This window comes from Amblyomma americanum, chromosome 3 (assembly GCF_052857255.1).
Source record: "Amblyomma americanum isolate KBUSLIRL-KWMA chromosome 3, ASM5285725v1, whole genome shotgun sequence".
In the NCBI taxonomy this organism is placed as follows: Eukaryota; Metazoa; Arthropoda; class Arachnida; order Ixodida; family Ixodidae; genus Amblyomma; species Amblyomma americanum.
The window spans coordinates 58,516,065-58,534,809 of NC_135499.1; the positions used below are offsets into that span (position 1 = coordinate 58,516,065).

Below are 18,745 nucleotides of genomic sequence, written 5' to 3' on the forward strand. Positions count from 1 at the left end.
CAATATTATCGTAAGCAGTTCGAAAGAATGAAGTGTCTAGCACGATTCTGACATGATCAAAGAGCAGAAATAACGTTAGACTAGTGCAGGTGAAAGATTGCACTAGCGTTTTCAAGTTTAGGTCGCACAATTGTTTTATGTGTAATGCTAAGGAAGAAGGCGCTATGCGCAGGTTACGACTGCGGTATCCAATTATTGGATTAGATGAATTTATTATGTGGCTAACGTGGTAACACCATAGCTAAGCGGACGAGTTGGTAGAAAAACATAGGACAGCGCTTGTTCTGTCTTTTTATAGCCTTTCGTCTCCGTTTTTCGAGCTGTTAATCTTTGAATTTATAGCGTGGTAAGACCATGATAAATCACTGGTGAAGTTAATAGCGTGATACTTAATAGAGTAAATTGGAATAATGGCAGTAAATTTTACAAGTAGGCGGAGTATAATATCAGCTGCGGTGAAAATAAATTGCTGCTGTCTTTGTAGCGTTCAGAGAAATTAGCCACGTAGTTCACCATAAGTGTACACTATCCAGGTTATTATGGAGGATAGAAGCATCTTCGGCGCTAGTTATAGGGCTTTGGAGTACGCAGTCGTCCGCGAAAAGGTGGATGCTAGATGGTGCTGTGCAAAGGAGACCGTTAATATATATTAGAAAGAGCAACGGGCCAACTACTGTGCCTTGGGGTCCTCCTGAAAGAACGTGTAAGATTATGGGAAGCCATTAACGGATACAAATTGCATGCGGTCGGTTCAAAAGCTTTGAATCCAGTTCAAGACGCTCGGATGAAGGCTAAACAGAGACACTTGAAGGCGGGAATAGGGTAATTTGTCGAACTATTTCTTGAAATCTAGAAATAGTACATAGTTGGGATCCTGCAGTCAAGGTTGGCGTGAACGTCATGCAGGAACCAAGCTAATTGGGTTTGAAATGAGTGGCCTCTCTTGGTTTCATGCGGGTTTCAATGAAAGAAGTTTACCAATATTAGAAATGTAACAACATTAAATAAATGACGTGCTCCATGATCTTAGAGCATACCCTAGTTAGAGGCCACTGCTAGAGCGGTGGCCATATCGTCAATTTGAATGGTTTTAGAGGTTCGCATGGTGGGCGTTGAGGCGATCTACAGGATGTGGTTGAAGACACAGGCGACCACTGCAGGTCCGGAGTCCTCATCATTCCCTGAATAAGCAGTTACGTTGTTCGGGAAAGCTTTATGACTGACCATGGTCGTGAGCTGAAGTCCATTCTCTTTTGCTATTTACTTGCAGTCATCTGCGTCAATCGCAAAAACGCGACCACTTAGCCGATTTCAAGCGCTATCATAGTGTTTTAATCAGCAGCTGAAGACTTCGCTGATGGCATTGAATATTCTCACAGCCTTAACGGACTGACATTTCTTTGGTTGTCAGCATTTCCGTGACATTCGCAGAAATTATATCTCCTCCGCGTTCGTTCTGTTCGTGTGTTATAGTTTTTGTGTGTTTGCTGGCTCGTCGCGTGTAGAAAACGTATGCAAATATGCCTGTGCTAACCATAGCTTTCTCGTTCCTTGCAGCCGCCAGAACGACATCGTCTGCAACGCGTGGCATCATTAGAAACAGAATGAAATATAAACAGATGATTACGCCAAGAACAGGCGAGAGCTCTATGTAGACATGTCGTACACGCTACGTCATGGTTGCCACGCGGGGGTTATAAATGACGTAACAAAAAGAGTGGATAAAGTTTTCCTGGGTGACAATCTTCCTCTTGTTGTTCACCGTGTATCCACGAGATAAAATGTGGAACACCAAGCGTGCTTTCCTTCAGTGCGATGATATAGGCGCAGCACGGATTAGAGAACAATTCTTTTTTCGACCTCTTCCCGGCTGCACCTGCTAATACAGCCGGTTAAGCCAGCCGTCCACGAAAATTCATGAGGCCCATTCATCCAGCTCGTAAGCTTCTTGGCTATGTCAAACCGGACCTTCAGCGCTACACAAACACATACGTATGCTGTGGTGGGGTGCGTCCACCTTTGCAGGCATTTCACAACTGCCCATGCAGGGATCTCAAGTGTGCTCCCAAAGATTTTAATCTTGTCACCAAGGGCCGTCAGCATAGAGAGCATCAAGGCAGCGAACTTGGACACTGAAGTAAATGCCGCCGATACCATTGCACCAGCTACTGATCGGGGTCCTCGTAAACGCCCCTTGAGGTTCGCACTAACCATCCACATCCGCTACTCGCCATTTTGCGTCTATGAAAGCTCGCTTCCTTGGTGGCTCCCTAACTAGAAAGAGAAATAGATTTTAGCATGCTGCGCCAAGTTGACCGAAGAAGATGGAGCTCTCCAGCACGCGCACTTCGGCCTTATATAGAGCTTGGTGTTTGGCTGCCGGCAGGGCGCCGTCGTTGCACATGCATTGCGTATGCATGGCACCGTCCAAAGATCAATTTCCTCTCTAGACTTTCTTTTCCGACCTGAAGGTGCATGGAATGTGTCAAGCATTCCATCCGCTTGTGTGCTCTGAGGCCTCTGCAGAGTCACTGGTGTTTCAAAGTAGGACAAATAAGTGCTCGCTTCAGAAAGCAGCCCCCCCCCCTCCCCTCAAATGCGAAGGAAGGCATCAAGAAAACAACTCCGACGCAGACATCTTCAAATGCATCAAGCGCTCTCGTGGGCTTGAACCTACTGCTAGAGATTCTTCCTGAGTGGCGCAAGAGAGATGTAGAATGCGGATGATGATGATGCACAGTTCTGCTCAGCGGTGGCGGCGCCTTTTCGTCAAAGAAGGCGTCTGCGCCACTGACATGACAGGTCACGTTGCGAATCTCATCTGCCTGCACTCACGTCACGGATTGCGCCTTCAAAACTGCCAGAGCAGCATCATCAAAAAAAGAGGACGCCACAGCACGTGCTGCTCTGCATCAATACACTCTGAGACCACAAGCAGGTGTTGCTCTCTCAGCCACATCGTCAGAAGTGGCTGACAGAACAGGTTGAAATGTTTGCATTAGCAGTTCGACTGGATAAAAAGCAGCGCCTCTGCGCTGACTGGCCCCACTCCTGAGCGTCCTTTTCTTTGAATAGAGGTGTCATTTCGAACGAAGGTGCTATTCACGCACGATAGCATGCATCTGTTGCTTTTTGTCACCAATATACATCTGTATCTGTCAAGACGGATGAGAGGCTTCAACAGAGTATTACTTCTTTTCTTTTATGCCATTTTCTGTACTGTATTCTAAATCGGACTAAATATTCATACCGTGAAAACATCCTCGCGTAGAATGTAATGCGACTGGCACAGTATTCCTCATCACGATAGAGGAGGATTTTGATGCACGCTTGAAAATAACAGCCCTTCCGACCGAGCTGTTTTTGTTTCTTCTGTTTTGTTCCCCGCAGTTAGCATTTCAGCCACCTAATCGATATTACAACATCATATCTCATTCTACAAAATCTAATTGACAAATGGTGGGAACAGCCGCCATATAGTATGCACGAGCGATGTTCTTGCCATAAAATATGGAGGGTGAGTTTCCCTATCAGGTAGAAAGAGATTCTTTGAACAGAAGCCCAAAGTCAGATTCGTTAAGTCTCGTGGCCTGAGCTGCGAACATAGTTTTTGATAGGCAGTTGTCGCACCATGTCTTCGCCTTGAAACCATTAGAAGTATCCTAGTGACACGTATTAGAACTAAAACACTTCACAAGCGTTATTTTTCAGCCCTTCAGTCTTTTCAATGTACCCTACGGCAGTGAGACCTTCCATTGAGCCAAAAACTCGCGTGTACTTGTTGCTGCGAACAGGCAACGTCAAGGTAGGAGGAAAAGCGTTCTGTGTGCATTGCGAGCCGCAGCCACTACAGGCGAGGAGAAATGAGACGGAATCCGCCCCATGAAATTGATTTCTGCTAGTTTCAGGCAGCAAGGTGTTTTCTTTGCTCCGGCATCGCTCGCTTCTGCGACGGCGAGTGACGGGGTTCTATCTGCGTGGCTTCGGATGCTTGGATCCGAAATGTGGGTCCCAATATGAAAAAAAAAGGTGAAGACTGCATTTACTATGTGAAGCTCGAAAACGAGACGAAGAAAGAGTAGACACAACGAGTGCGCATTTGATGCTTATGTCGCCCTACATCATATGCGCGAGCGCTTTCAAGCGTTGTGTTGCATCGATAGTCCAAAAACATATGAAACAGGAATATGTCGTAAGAAGTATCCCTTAGCAAAACCTTTAATTGGTTTGGAATACACGGCGGGATATTTATATTTTTTTAAACACGTTTTGTATTCATGAATGCACAAAAAATATACCAGAAATACGTTCCTGAAATTGTACGCTTGGTATTCGAAATACATTTTCACGCGTGAATGCGGGAGATCACTGATCACAAGAGAGCGGCGGGCTTCGACGAACGTCTTGACCACAGCTCCAGATCGCTTCTTCTTCTTCTTCTTGAGACGGCATGTACAGTACTCACGGATTGAAGTAGGACATTCGGAGCGCTAGCCTTGCAGTGCCACGCAGGCATGTGGTAAACCACAGGCCGGCTGATTGGCTACTGGAAGGAACAATTCTGCTTTGTAGATGTTCTCCCTCTCACGCCATACCACAATGCACCACCTTGGTTCCATGAGCGTCTACGGGCGGCGCTCCATGAAGCGACGGCCACGCGCTCCGAATGTCCTATTTCAATCCGTGAGTACTGTACTTCAGGTCAGCGCTAAGCGAACATGTGGAATGCATCGTGTCACTGGCCCCCCGGAAATAAAGAGCATCGTCCCGATGCGTAGCCTGTGTGTTTAAACAAAAGTTCACTAGGAGAAGCATGATGTGCGCGTGAAAGTGCTGCTCTACCGCTACCGCTTGTTGCAAGGCTTGAGACGGACAACTTGTACCACCTCAGGCTGCAGGGATCGCCGAGGCTTCTGAAATCGTCAGGACCGACCACATAATTGAGGCCTCCAATTGGCCTGATCACTTTGTAGGGTCCAAAATACCGGCAGAGGAGCTTTTCGCTTAGTCCGCGTCGGCGAATGGGAAACCAGACCCATACACGGTCTCCTGATGCGTACCGAGCATCACGGCGCCGGAGGTTATAGTGTTGGGCATCTCGGCATTGTTGGTCGAGAATCCGCACTCTGGCCAGCTGACGAGCCTCTTCAGCGAGGTGCCGGAAGGTGTGAAGATCCACATTGGGGTCGATGTCGTCCACATGCGGTAACATGGCGTCCAGCGTCATGGTCACGTTGCGGCCGTAAACGAGACGGAACGGTGGCATCTTTGTCGTTTCCTTTACGGCCGTATTGTATGCGAAGGTGACGTATGGGAGCAGTTCGTCCCAAGTTTGAAGCGTTGGTGCTCACCTCCAAAATTCGTAAGCAGTACATCGGTTCCTCCGTTTTCGAGGGAAACGACCCTCTGGCGACAGGAGGACAGCTGTCGAAAAGCATAATTTGTTTGCTTTCGACGACGCATTCAAACTTCCGCAGCGCCTTCGCGCCAACAGATACCACAACACTCGAGCGGGGTGGAATGGTGACGTCTTCAAATATGTAAAGAGCCGCGGGACGTTCGGAAGCACTGTGGATTGCGTTCTCGGTGGAGAACGTCACTGACTTTGATTTAAGGTCAATGACCGCGCCATTTTCTGTCAAAAAATCCATTCCGAGGATTACGTCCCGGGAACACTGGTCGAGTACGACGAAGTGTGGCCAGATACGTGTCCTCTTCGATGGTCACTCGTGACGTGCAGTCGCCAGCTGGGGTGATCAAATGGCCCCCGGCAGTACAAAGCTGTGGGCCCGTCCAAGGTGTGGTCACCTTTTCCAGAATCACGGCAAAGGTCCACTGATTACCGAGTAGTCGGCGCCAGTGTTCACAAGTACGGTGACGTCGGTATCATTGATTGAAATGTCCAGATCAGCAGTTGTAGTCTTAGGTGTACGGGAACGTCGCGGAGTCCGCTCACGGCTGCGGTGCGGCGCCAGGCGGTTTCGTTGCGTTGGAGAATTGAGGCGGCGCGGCGTGTTATCGGGCTGGTGATCGTCGATGCGTCGTAGAAGCGGTCGGTAATGTCTGTGCAGCGGTGGAGGATCTTGGACGTGTCGCCGGTGAGCAACCTTCCCCCCAAAGGTTGCCGCTTCAAGTTTTCCTGACGGGGACTAGGAGACCTTCCGCCCGAAATGTCGGCGGAAGAACGTCGTGGAGACGAGAAACGACGTGGAGATCGCGAGCGGGCTTTGTAGTGTGCTGCTTCGGTTGCCGAGGCCAGATAATCGCTTATTTCTCGAGGCCATTGATCACGCTGCGGTCGGGCGCATCGGCATTATATCCCTGCAGACCAATACGTCGGTAACGACAGTTGCAGTAGAAGTGACCGGGCGCGCCGCAGCGATAGCACAGAGGGCGCTGATCGGCAGTACGCCAGATGTCGCTCTTCCGAGGAAGGACCTGTGAAGGGTGAGGAAGGAGTGGTTGGCTGCGAATGTGGACAGGTGTATAGATAGATAGATAGATAGATAGATAGATAGATAGATAGATAGATAGATAGATAGATAGATAGATAGATAGATAGATAGATAGATAGATAGATAGATAGATAGATAGATAGATAGATAGATAGATAGATAGATAGATAGATAGATAGATTGATTGATAGATAGATAGATAGATAGATAGATAGATAGATAGATAGATAGATAGATAGATAGATAGATAGATAGATAGATAGATAGATAGATAGATAGATAGATAGATAGATAGATAGATAGATAGATAGATAGATAGATAGATAGATGGACAGACAGACAGACAGACAGACAGACAGACAGACAGACAGACAGACAGACAGACAGACAGACAGACAGACAGACAGACAGACAGACAGACAGATAGATAGATAGATAGATAGATAGATAGATAGATAGATAGATAGATAGATAGATAGATAGATAGATAGATAGATAGATAGATAGATAGATAGATAGATAGATAGATAGATAGATAGATAGATAGATAGATAGATAGATAGATAGATAGATAGATAGATAGATAGATAGATAGATAGATAGATAGATAGATAGATAGATAGATAGATAGATAGATAGATAGATAGATAGATAGATAGATAGATAGATAGATAGATAGATAGATAGATAGATAGATAGATAGATAGATAGATAGATAGATAGATAGATAGATAGATAGATAGATAGATAGATAGATAGATAGATAGATAGATAGATAGATAGATAGATAGATAGATAGATAGATAGATAGATAGATAGATAGATAGATAGATAGATAGATAGATAGATAGATAGATAGATAGATAGATAGATAGATAGATAGATAGATAGATAGATAGATAGATAGATAGATAGATAGATAGATAGATAGATAGATAGATAGATAGATAGATAGATAGATAAAGAGGAGGAGGGAAAGGCAGGGATGTTAACCATAAAGGGGTTCCGGTTGTCTACCCTGCACTGGGGAAGAGGAATTAGGGACTAAAAGGAGGAAGAGAGAAGAGGAAAAAAGCCTAACACACACACGCACAACGCTGTCACAATCTGTCACTCAATCCAGTCACTCTCAAGTAGGCAAAGAGAGCCTTGTATGCCTTGAGGGCAGTCTACTGCTGTGGCCACGGACCGAGGATCTTTTGCTCTGTTAATAGGCGATGATCGAGGCGGTCCAGGGCAGAACACAGTGTATGTCTTGCACTCGCAAATGCAGGGCACTCACAGAGAAGATGAGCTATGGTCTCCTCACAACCACAGCTTTCACAGGCAGGACTGTCGGCCATCCCCATCGGGAAAGCATAGTGGTTGGTAAAAGCAACACCGATCCATAAACGGCATAACTTTTTGCTTCGCGACGTGCTAAGTTATGTGGAAGACGAAGGAGCAGTCCAGGGTCCAGTGCCTTGAGGCGGAGGTTGCAAAACTCTCCCGTGTTCCACGCTGAAAGTGTGAGCTCCAGCGCCAAAGGGCGAAGCCCACACGCAGCGTCAGGTCTTGATATTGGGATCCTCACTGAAAGTCCGTCGTTGTGAGCAGAACGCTCAGCCACATCGGTCTGGTGATTACCGTTAATACCACAGTGTCCTGGCAGCCATTGAAAAATGATGTTATGACCTTTGGATACGGTGCCGTGGTACAGTAGACGGATCTCAGCAACAAGTTCCTGCGACCCGCGGCGTAGCGCAGCTTGCAGGGCTTGAAGGGCTGCTTTAGAGTCGGTGAAAACATGTAACGGCGCGATTTGGAGGTGGTGGTGGACGGCGAACAGCTTCGGCGTATGCCATCATCTGGGGTGTTGTGTTCGGTTAAAGAGGGTCTGGCGGCGTGAGCGCCTGTTGGACCTCTTCAGGAATGATATCCGAATTGGAAGAAACCTGCGGCGACTGCGGGGATAGAAAGAGCTTTTGAAGCTCTTCGCGTACGATGGTGTGGATGGTCTCCCGAAGGACGTCGTGGCTAGAAGCATCGACATCGCTGGTAGCCATCAGCCACGGCGGAAGCTCGTACTGTCTGGGTCGCATGTCGAGCATCTTCTCCATCATAGTGGCTTCGGAAATTCGGCGACTGTTCTGGGCGGGCTTCGAACTAACGCAGCGAAGACCTGCTTTGATGCCCCTCATAAGAAAACGCAGCTCCTTCTCTTCGCACATTTTGAGATCAGCCCGGCGGAAGAGCATCGTCATGTCCTCGGAGTAAACGAGGACGCTCTCGTTTGGTAATGGACGCGTGTCTGGAAGAGCAGCTGGGAACGTTCTTTCCGGAAGACGGTGGTAAAAGCCTGCAAAAACTGAGTCTTGAAGGAACTCCATGTTGTTATTGTGGCATATCGGTTCTCAAACCAAGTACGAGCTGCACCCTCCAGCGAAAAAAAAACACGTGGTGCTGCTTCGAGTCGTCAGCCCACCTGTTGTATTGGGCTATGCGCTCAAACTTCTCAAGCCAGTCCTCCGGGTCCTCGCCTGGAAAGTCATGAAGGGTGGGTGGCTCGCGTGGCTGCTGCAGCACGACGGACGGCAAAAGGATGGCATCCAGCATGCTGACGGGGGTTTGTGTGGACACTGATGGTCGCGCTCAATCGGATGTCAGTGTCCTCACGGTCGGACGAGACTGCCGAGGCCCGAACTCTGGTTGCAGTCCTCGCAGCCGCCGGCTACTTTGGTGGGTGGGCGTAATTTCGACTTTTAAGGATTCAGGCGGGCTCGAGTCCCAGCTTCCTGGAGGGGTCCTAGGCATGGGGTGCGCTACCCAGCAAACCTCCAAACCTCCAGGATATCACGTGTGAATGCGGGAGATCACTGATCACAAGAGACAGCGGCGGGCTTCGGCGGACGTTGTTGTTCTTGTTAGCCTATCAAAAGATGGCACATACCCACACTGGGGGATCGGCCAAGAATCGGGGGGCTATTCACCTGAACGCAGTTAATAAAAAGGAAAAGCACGTGGGAGCGCAACACCGGTGAATTCTTCCTCATGAACAGAAAAGGGATGAGAGTTTTAATTTCAAGATTATCTTGACCACAGCTCCAGATCGCTTCTTCTTATTCTTCTTCTTGAGGCGGCGCGTGGTTCAAGTCAGCGCTAAGCGAACATGTGGAGTGCACGCTGTCAATATTAAAATTTACCAAAAATCCGTCACTTAAAGCATACTTCGAGCACGCTTCAAATGCGTAAAATTGTGTATGCGGTTTTAGCACCTTGTCGATGTACTAAATGTCATCATCATCATCATCATCAGCCTTACTACACCCACTGCAGGGCAAAGGCCTCTCCCATGTCTCTCCAATTAACCCTATCCTTTGCCAGCTGCATCCACCCTTTGCCTGCAAACTTCTTAATCTCATCCGCCCACCTAACCTTCTGCCGCCCCCTGCTACGCTTACTTTCTCTTGGATCCCACTCCGTTACCCTTAAAAACCAGCGGTTATCTTGCCTTCGCATAACATGCCCTGCCCAAGCCCATTTCTTTCTCTTGATTTCGACTAGGATGTCATTAACCCGTGTTTGTTCCCTCACCCACTCTGCCCGCTTCCGATCTCTTAACGTTACACCTATCAATTTTCTTTCCATGGCTCGCTGCGTTGTCCTTAACTTAAGCTGAACTCTTTTCGTTAGCCTCCACGTTTCTGCCCCGTAGGTGAGTACCGGTAAGATTATGCTGTTGTACACTTTGCTCTTGAGGGAAATGGGTAAACTGCCACTCATGATCTGCGAGAATTTGCCATATGCGCTCCACCCCATTCATATCCTTCTAGTTATCTCCCTCTCATAATCCGGATCAGCTGTCACTACCTGCCCTAAGTAGACGTATTCCGGCACAATTTCTAGGCTCTCGCTGCCAATTGTGAACTGTTGTTCCCTTGCTAGGCTGTTGAACATTACCTTGGTTTTCTGCATGTTAATTTTTAGACCCATCGATCTGCTCTGCCTGTCTAACTCGTTGATCATGATTTGCAGTTCACCTCCTGAGTGACTCAGCAAGGCAATGTCATCAGCAAATCGCAGATTATTTAGGTATTCTCCATTTATTCTTATTCCCAACTGCTCCCAATTCAGGCCTCGAAAAACCTCCTGCAAACATGCGGTGAACAGCATTGGCGAGATCGTGTCTCCTTGCCTGACACCCTTCCTTATTGGAATTTTATTGCTGACTTTATGGAGGACTATAGTAGCTGTGCAGTTGCTATATATATATATCTTCCAGTATTTTGACATAAGGCTCTTTTACCCCCTGATTACGCAATGCCTGTATGACTGCTGAGGTTTCCACTGAGTCGAATGCTTTCTCGTAATCAATGAAAGCTATATAGAGAGGTTGGTTATATTCTGCGCATTTCTCTATCACCTGATTAATAGTGTGAATATGATCTATTGTGGAATATCTTTTACGAAAGCCTGCCTGATCATTTGGTTGATTAAAGTCTAACGTTGCCCTGACTCTATTAGCGATTACCTTAGTAAATACTTTGTAGGCAATGGATAGTAAGCTGATCGGCCTGTAATTTTTCAAGTCCTTGGCGTCTCCCTTCTTATGAATTAAGACAATGTTTGCATTCTTCCAAGCTTCTGGTACAGTCGAGGTCATAAGGCATTGCGTATACAGGGTGGCTAGTTTTTCTAGCACGATGTCCCCTCCATCCTTCAACAGATCTGCTGTTACCTGATCCTCCCCAGCTGCTTTTCTCCTTTTTATTGCTTCTAAGGCTTTCTTTACTTCATCTTTCGTTACTGGCGGGATGACGCATTGCTGTGCACTGCTGTTCTCATTAGCGCTCTGATTACATTGGCTACTGTACAGGTCTGTGTAGAACTCTTCGGCTACGTTAACTATCTGATCCATATTGCTAATGACATTGCCCTGCTTGTCTCTTAATGCATACATCTGGTTTTTACCTATGCCTAGTTTCCTCTTCACTGTTTTTAGGTTACCTTCGTTTTTTATAGCATGCTCGATTCTCTCCATATTAAACTTCCTTATGTCAGCTACCTTGCGCTTATTTATTAACTTTGATAGCTCCGTTAGCTCTATTCTATCGGTAGTGTTAGATGCCTTCATGTTTTGGCGCTTCTTAATCAGATCTTTCGTCACCTGAGATAGCTTCCCGGTATCTTTTCGAACTGTCCTACCGCCTACTTCTACTGCGCACTCCGTAATTATTGATGTCAGGTTATCGTGCATTGAATGAACATCAAGATCATCTTCTTCAGTTAAAGCCGAATATCTGTTTTGCAGCGCTATCCTAAACTCCTGTGCTTTCCCTCTTACGGCTAACTCGTTAATGTTCTTCTTCTTCGCTAGCTTCTTCCGTTCCCTCTTCAAGTCTAAGCTAATTCTAGACCTTACCATTCTATAGTCGCTGCAACGCACCCTTCCGAGGACGGCCACATCCTGAATGATGCCAGGTTTAGCGCATAGTATGAAGTCGATTTCATTTTTAATCTCACCATTGGGGCTCTTCCAGGTCCACTTCCTGTTTTCTCGTTTGCGGAAGAAGGTATTCATGATCCGTAAATTATTTCTATCCGCGAATTCGACTAATAACTCTCCCCTGCTATTTCTAGAGCCTATCCCATAGTCACCTATTGCGTGGTCGTCAGCCTGCTTCTTGCCCACCTTCGCATTGAAGTCGCCCATCAGTACAGTGTACTGCGATTTTACTTTATTCATTGCTGATTCTACGTCCTCATAGAAGCTTTCAACGGTCTGGTCATCATGGCTGGATGTGGGTGCGTAGGCCTGCACCACTTTCAGCTTGTACCTCCTATTCAGCCTAATTACTATAGCTGCTACCCTCTCGTTAATACTGTAGAACTCCTCTACGTTACCAGCTATATCCTTATTAATGAGGAAACCCACACCTAGTTCTCGTCTATCCTCTAACCCGCGATAGCACAGTATGTGTCCGTCCTTTAGTACTGTATACGCCTCACCAGTCCTCCTAACTTCGCTAAGCCCTATCACATCCCATTTAATTCCCGCTAGTTCCTCAAACAGCACTGCTAGGCTAGCCTCACTAGCTAAAGTTCTAGCGTTAAACGTTGCCAGGTTCAGATTCCAATGGCGGCCTGTCCGGAGCCAGAGATTCTTAGCACCCTCCGCTGCTTCACAGGTCTGACCGCCGCCTTGGTCAGTTGCTCTGCAGCCGCTGGGGACTGAGGGCCGAGGGTTAATTGGTTTGATCATAGAAGGTTGTGGCCAAGTACTACACCAGGGTGGCCAAATCCTGCTCTGGTGAGGGAGTGCGTTGTCGGTTTTCGTCACCGAGATCAGGCCGCACTCCAGGCCTGGTTATGCAATTCCATCGACACGCGGATTTTTTTTAACCCGGTGGAGAATTGCGCGGCACCAGGATTTGAACCCCGGTCCTCTTGCACGCGAGGCGGATGTTCTACCTCTACGCCATCGCTGCGTGTATTTTCGTAAATATGAAAACAATTCGTCTGAAGTATACTTTAAATTTAAAAAACAGACAGTCATTTTAAACATATTTTAGGCATACTTTTGACTACCGTAGAACAATCTAGTGCTCGAAATCGTGTTTCGGTATTGAAAGTGTACTTTCGCAAATACGACAATAATTCGCCCAAAGTATACTTGAATTCTAGCGAATGAGCTCACCGCGTAAAGATTTTACAGCACACTTCAAGCTGCCGTTGAACAGTTAGTGCTCGAAATCGCCTTTCGGGAAATGACATGTTGGCAATGTATTTGAAGTTTACTTTGGTAAACACAAAATTAATTCGTCCAATGCAGACTTCACTTTTAACGAATGAGCTGTCCGCGTAAACATATTTCCAGCACACTGCAAGCTGCCTTTGAACAATCTCGTGCTAGAAATCGCGTTTCGCAAAAACGCATTTGCATGTTGGCAATGTATTTAAAGTGTGCTTTCGTAAATACGAAATTAATTCGTCCAAAGTATACTTCAATTCTAACAAATGGGTAGTCAGCGTATGCATATTTTCAGTACACATCAAGCTGCCGTATAACAACCTAGTGCTCGAAATCACGTTTCTGGGAACAGTAAAAACTCTCCCTTTTCTTTCGTCCATTCGTTTAGGTTAAATTCTAGGAGAAAGGCAATCCCCACCTATTTAAATTACGTGTGGAATGTGTGATAGCATTATACCGGCAAGGGCGCCATGCGCACCTCCGGGCCTGAACATGCCAGCGAAAAGCACCCCGACTGGCAAGGCCGACCAGCTCCCATCGACGCCCATGTACTTTTTGGTTGATAGTTCGACTACTGACCGATGCCTGGCGCAGTTACGACTAGCAATTCGGTTCTAGACAGACCCCAGATGCGAAAGCGACCCCTGCGACACTTGTGCGAAAATTTGGGGGCTCACAGTCTTTGCGCAAAAAGCGCCTCACCGGCCAGGACAATGCGTCTTCTCACGGGGGGTATATATAATCCAAGCCAAGTATCCAGCTTTTCGGAGCAGGTCCTGTTTTCTGAAGTCACTTTCCGTCGGCATTTCCTGTAAGGACACATCTTTCCCGTTCAGTTCCCGGCACGTGACCTTGCATTGTCATAGACTTAATGAAGACATCGCGTTTTCTCTGGGGTTGTCTGTCTCCTGTTGCTTATAGTCAGTTCAGTCATTACGTCTGCTACTGCCAACATTGATTAGTATCATCCAGTACTGATCAGCGCATTTTTAAGCCAAAGGGGACTTTGATAACTTAATTTCATAGTTTGCCTATTTTTTGTTTATCTATTTAGTATATTTTAATGTATTGCAAGCTTCTACACTTCACGAAATGACGTCCAGCTACCATCCACAGACCAATGGTCTTACAGAGCGGTTCCATCGCACACTCTCAGATATGATTGCTATGTACGTCGAACCTGACCACCGGAATTGGGACGCAGTCCTTCCTTTTGTCACTTTTGCCTACAATTCCGCGTTGCAACGAACCACTAGTTACTCCTGCCTGATCATTTGGTTGATTAAAGTCTAACGTTGCCCTGACTCTATTAGCGATTACCTTAGTAAATACTTTGTAGGCAACTGATAGTAAGCTGATCGGCCTGTAATTTTTCAAGTCCTTGGCGTCTCCCTTCTTATGAATTAAGATAATGTTTGCATTCTTCCAAGCTTCTGGTACAGTCGAGGTCATAAGGCATTGCGTATACAGGGTGGCTAGTTTTTCTAGCACGATGTCCCCTCCATCCTTCAACAGATCTGCTGTTACCTGATCCTCCCCAGCTGCTTTTTCCCTTTTCATTGGTTCTAAGGCTTTCTTTACTTCATCTTTCGTTACTGGCGGGATGACGCATTGCTGTGCGCTGCTGTCTTTCTCATTAGCGCTCTGATTACATTGGCTACTGTACGTGTCTGTGTAGAACTCTTCGGCTACGGTAACTATCTTATCCATATTGCTAATGACATTGCCCTGCTTGTCTCTCAATGCATACATCTGGTTTTTACCTATGCCTAGTTTCCTCTTCACTGTTTTTAGGCTACCTCCGTTCTTTATAGCATGCTCGATTCTCTCCATATTAAACTTCCTTATGTCGGCTACCTTGCGTTTATTTATTAACCAAATGATCAGGCAGGCTTTCGTAAAGGATATTCCACAATAGATCATATTCACACTATCACTCAGGTGATAGAGAAATGCGCAAAATATAACCAACCTCTATATATAGCTTTCATTGATTATGAGAAAGCATTCGACTCAGTGGAAACCTCAGCAGTCATACAGGCATTGCGTAATCAGAGGGTAGAAGAGCCTTATGTCAAAATACTGGAAGATATATATAGCAACTGCACAGCTACTATAGTCCTCCATAAAGTCAGCAATAAAATTCCAATAAGAAAGGGCGTCAGGCAAGGAGACACGATCTCGCCAATGCTGTTCACCGCATGTTTGCAGGAGGTATTTCGAGGCCTGAATTGGGAACAGATGGCAATAAGAATAACTGGAGAATACCTAAATAATCTGCGATTTGCTGATGACATTGCCTTGCTGAGTCACTCAGGAGGTGAACTGCAAATCATGATCAACGAGTTAGACAGGCAGAGCAGATCGATGGGTCTAAAAATTAACATGGAGAAAACCAAGGTAATGTTCAACAGCCTAGCAAGGGAACAACAGTTCACAATTGGCAGCGAGAGAAAAGAAATTGTGCCGGAATACGTCTACTTAGGGCAGGTAGTGACAGCTGATCCGGATCATGAGAGGGAGATAACTAGAAGGATAAGAATGGGGTGGAGCACATATGGCAAATTCTCGCAGATCATGAGTGGCAGTTTACCAATTTTCCTCAAGAGGAAAGTGTACAACAGCATAATCTTACCGGTACTCACCTACGGGGCAGAATCGTGGAAGCTAACGAAAAGAGTTCAGCTTAAGTTAAGGACAACGCAGCGAGCCATGGAAAGAAAAATGATAGGTGTAACGTTAAGAGATCGGAAGCGGGCAGAGTGGGTGAGGGAACAAACACGGGTTAATGACATCCTAGTCGAAATCAAGAGAAAGAAATGGGCTTGGGCAGGGCGTGTATTGCGAAGGCAAGATAAGCGCTGGTCTTTAAGGGTAACGGAGTGGGTTCCAAGAGAAAGTAAGCGTAGCAGGGGGCGGCAGAAGGTTAGGTGGGCGGATGAGATTAAGAAGTTTGCAGGCAAAGGGTGGATGCAGCTGGCAATGAATAGGGTTAATTGGAGAGACATGGGCGAGGCCTTTGCCCTGCAGTGGGTGTAGTAAGGCTGATGATGATGATGATGATGATGATGATAATGATGATGACTAGTTACTCCCCGTTTTTCCTCGTGTACCGCCGTTCTCCCACTACCCTTCCCGACGCCTCTATCTTCTCGACGCCTGCGAGCTCCTCACCGTCTCTCCCCGAACAATTTCTCTCCCGCGTGGCCCGATGCCGCCACATTGCTCGCCTGAGCACTCACGCCTGCCAGGAGGATCGCAAGAGTCACTACGACATGACGCATTGCGTTGTGTCGTTCAACCCTGGAGACGAAGTCTTGCTTTCTACCCCTCTGTGGACGCCTGGTCTTTGTGACAAGTTTCAGCCTCCTTTCATTGGTCCCTACTTGGTGCTCAACCAAACTTCACCAGTGAACTACCGCGTCACCCCTGTTGATCCTACCCCGGACCGCCGTTACCGCGGGACTGAAACTGTCCACGTTTCCCGCCTGAAGCCTTTTAGTCGGCGCTTTGCATCGGACTAATCGCGGCCAGGCTGGCCGCTTCTGACCGCGCGGGCAGTTGTTGTTGTTGTTAGCTTATCAAAAGGTGGCACATACCCACACTGGGGGATCGGCCACGAATCGGTCACTATTCACCTGAACGCAGTTAATAAAAAGGAAATGCACGTGGGAGCGCCACACCGGTGAATTCTTCGTCATGAACAGAAAAAGGATGAGAGGTTTGATTTCAAAATTATAAGAATAATAATAAAGAGAGGGAATAATTAATAATGATTAAGTCAAAATATAATAATTGACAGAAAAGAAAAGTTTGGAACACTTATCAAGGCAGTCGGTGAGTTTCTATCAGGAAATTTAGAACAGCGGTACAAACAGATCTGTGGCTGAACCCAAATGTGGTGGCGTCAAATGATAGCAAGAGCAGGCTGCTCAAACTAAGGCCAAGATGTTGCAAGGGCTCCTCCAGCAACCTTTTTCTCAGGGAGTTGAATCGGCGACAATACAGCCAAAAATGTTCTATAGATTCAGGCTCATGGCAAAATGCACAAAGGAGAGAGAGCGCCAAACCCGACTTGTGTAAATAGAAATTTAGAGGGGGGATGCGGCAGCGCAGCCTCGTCAGTGATACTTCAAGCTGCTGAGAGCAACAAATTTTCCTGTTCCAATAATATTTAGGTGCTCATAATCCGCCGATGTTAAAAGTGTTGCCTCTTGCGTGCTTAAAAACGCACGTCGCCGAAATCTAGATGCTGTAATATAGGCTGTAGCCGGGATGATTGGCAACACGGGGCCGCTGAGGGAAGCCTTTGCGAGATTGTTAGCAACCTCATTTACTGTCACACTGCTGTGACCGGGAACCCATACTAAATGAACAAGGCTCAAATGCGGAGGAAGTAGGGACAAGAAAGTTGTTAAAATGGGACCGTCAACATGTGCAGCGAGGGACGAACACAAAGATAAAGAATCAGTAATTACTGCAACTGCTGTAATAGAGGGGTCTAGCTTACGTAGAGCAAGTACAACTGCTAGAAACTCTGCTTGAAAAATAGGGTGAAATCTGGAAGGCGTAGTGAAAAGGACCAGTCTAAATGCGAGCAAAATATTCCCACACCTGCTTTTTCATTGCATTGCGATGCGTCAGTGGCTATTGCTATACCTGTCGGAAGAGTCCTCAGATGATCTTCTAGAAGACCATTTAGAATACTCGGTGGCAAAAGTTTTGCATTTTTTGGAAGCATGTCGTCTAAAACAATGTAGATAGCGGGCCCATTGCGAAGCGCCCGAAGGATATCATAAATGTTTACATCTATAGGCTGAAGTAATCTTTCCACAAACACTACCTGAGGGGATTTGAAACGAGACCAGGGGACACCAAAAAAGCAGGTTGGCTGACAACAGAAAATGCTTTGGGAACGGTGGAAATGGGATTCATAGATCCTGAGGTTAGTTTGCACAGTTAAAAATTAAAGTCGTGATAAGAGAGGTGGATTGCCGGCTTCAAGGTACAGCACATTGATAGCCACAAATTTTGGAAGGCCGAGGCACATGCGAAGTACTTCTCTCTCTAAAAGGACAAGAGGAAGAAGTTTATATGTAGCCGAGCCTGAAAACAACACTGATCCAAATTCTTAAATTGGCCTGACATACACAGTGTAGATCATTAATAGTGCATCTCTGCGCATGCCGTACCGGTGATGACATAATCTCCGTAACATGCCCACGGCACGAGCCCCTTTCGCCGCGACATTGTCAATGTGAGGTCGCCAGGTGAGTTTGTTGCCATAAATGACCCCTAGGTAGTTTAGGGATTGAACCTGCGGTATTATTTTTAACTGGCAAGTGAGAGAGACCACTACAGGAGTGTATAGAGGGAAAACAAGGGTGGCGCATTTGTCAACATTTAAATTCTGGTGTAATGCGCTCAACCAGTGCTCAAGTGTATTCAGTTATGACTGCAACAGACCATACAGGGAATGTATATCCGGCGCAGCAGCAAAAAACGCAATGTGGTCCGTTAAGACGTAAGTGCGTACATGGCGGTGGAGAGGAATTTAGCT

General features: G+C 46.6%; 1 protein-coding gene across 1 annotated transcript in view; it reads right to left on the bottom strand.

Moving 5' to 3' along the window:
• LOC144122983 (chymase-like) overlaps nucleotides 1-18,745 on the bottom strand; it is a 239,161-nt gene that overhangs the window by 178,021 nt on the left and 42,395 nt on the right. The window lies entirely within an intron of this gene.